The 1,844-nt window shown below is 51.6% G+C and overlaps 1 pseudogene; it reads left to right on the top strand.

Annotated features, from left to right (window-relative positions):
• The first annotated feature begins 224 nt into the window (after positions 1-224).
• LOC124616816 lies at positions 225-342 on the top strand (annotated as a pseudogene).
• The last annotated feature ends 1,502 nt before the right edge of the window (positions 343-1,844 follow it).

The raw sequence follows: 1,844 nt of genomic DNA, 5'->3' as shown, positions 1-1,844 counted from the left end.
GTTCGTTTCAGCGCCGTAGTTGATGCTACTTGCTTCACACGTTAGCACCATACTGCGCCTTCTGGCTGTGAGAATTCCCTGTTAAAGGGTAAACACAGGTGGTGGTAGCTGGGCCACTACGCTATCTGTTGTCGGAAGACGCTGAAACCATTATCAGAACATTTACTATCACCTGGTAGTATATGCCGTCATCGGATCAAAACGACTTTGTCTTTCCAGGTGCAGGTAACGGCCTTGCCGCAGTGGATACACCGGCTCCCGTAAGATCACCGAAGTTAAGCGCTGCCGGGCGTGGTCGGCACTTGGATGGGTGACCATGCAGGCCGCCATGCGCTGTTGCCAATTGAGGAGCTACTCGACCGAATAGTAGCGGCTTCGGTCAAGAATACCACCGTAACGACTGGGAGAGCAGTGTGCTGACGCCACGCCTCTCCTATCTGCATCCTCCACAGAGGATGACACGGCGGTCGGATGGTCCCGGTAGGCCACCCGTGGCCTGAAGACGGAGTGCTTTCTTGGTGCTTTTTCCCAGGTGCACTAATTTTTTCCGGCAGTGTATAAAGAATTAAGTTGTTTGAAAAGAAGGAAAACGAGTGCTATGAAAATTAGGGAACGGGAAAGCATTCACATTCTTGGCCGAAGGACCGACACCAGTGAAACCGATTGCTGGACAGCGTGAATGTACAACCTTAAGGGCAGACCGGCGACTGAAACAAATAAAGCGTAAGACGCCTGCTCGTAGTAGGCAGTATATCCAAGCTCGAACCCCGACGTGGCACAAGTTTTCATTTGCCGCATCCGTCTTTCCCAGGCAGCTCCCTTCTGCGACACCATTTACAAGGAGCGCCAGGCCTTCACGTGCTGGGACGCGTCAAAGTAATTGATAGAAGTCGTGTAGGACACAGGTCAGATGGGCTCGGCTATTGTGCCCCCCCTCCCCCCCACCATTGGGCCGGGCAGGGGCAAATTGGACTGGACCGCCTTCAACGAGACTCGCGCAGCACTTGTACCTGCGGTTTGGGTACGATACGTCACGCTGGAACAATTCTGTAACACGACCTGGCTCATGAATTATGCAAGCGGGCTGGACCGAGGCGCGTTATGAGCCGGGTTGTTCGAAGCGAGATTTTGAGCAGCAACAAGACGTGACTTCTTTCTTTTGGAGTGAGCACTGAATGTTTTGTGTCCGGCTGGCGTGTGACGTCGCGGCTCCTTGCTCACACTGGGCGGGTCGCTGGTCTCCTGTACTGTGTGTGGCTGTCATTCACTGACACTTCCAGCTTGCGGCCAGTGCCTGTCTCAACGTTCAACCGGTTTGTGCGCTCACAGCACTGCACTCTCAGCCACGCTGACGAGCGGATATAGCATGATGTATGCGAAGCGAGGCGAAGTAGTGGTTGATGGAAAGCCAGCTGTAGTTTATGACGCACTGTGGTCGCGACTCGGTAAAGCAGTTGATGGATCGTCATACAGCAGCTGCGATTCTGTCTGGAAGATGTTAGGATCCATCCAGAGTGCGCTCGTAGTGACTGGACGTTACAGCAGACCTCAGCCCTCCCAGTATCAGGCGCGTACAAAATACGTAAGACGATTCAGTTCAGATTAGTTCAGAAGTCTGTAATTTTGTACTTCGGACACTTAAATAGCAAATTTTTGTGTAGTGTTCTTCCTCCTCCATCATATCAATGTCCCAAGTCTCGGTAAATATAGGTAAAAGAATATATAAGTGAAGGAAAGTAAATGATTTGTTAGGTCTATTAGGTACATTACGTATGTAAATTGTGGACAGTTGGGATTGTGGGCCTCACGGGAAGCGTGCAAGAGATAAGTCCCTGCAGTCGCGC

Source organism: Schistocerca americana, chromosome 5, assembly GCF_021461395.2.
Source record: "Schistocerca americana isolate TAMUIC-IGC-003095 chromosome 5, iqSchAmer2.1, whole genome shotgun sequence".
NCBI lineage: Eukaryota > Metazoa > Arthropoda > Insecta > Orthoptera > Acrididae > Schistocerca > Schistocerca americana.
The sequence above is the reverse complement of the archived record's forward strand: the minus strand, read 5'-3'. Positions and strand labels throughout refer to the sequence as shown.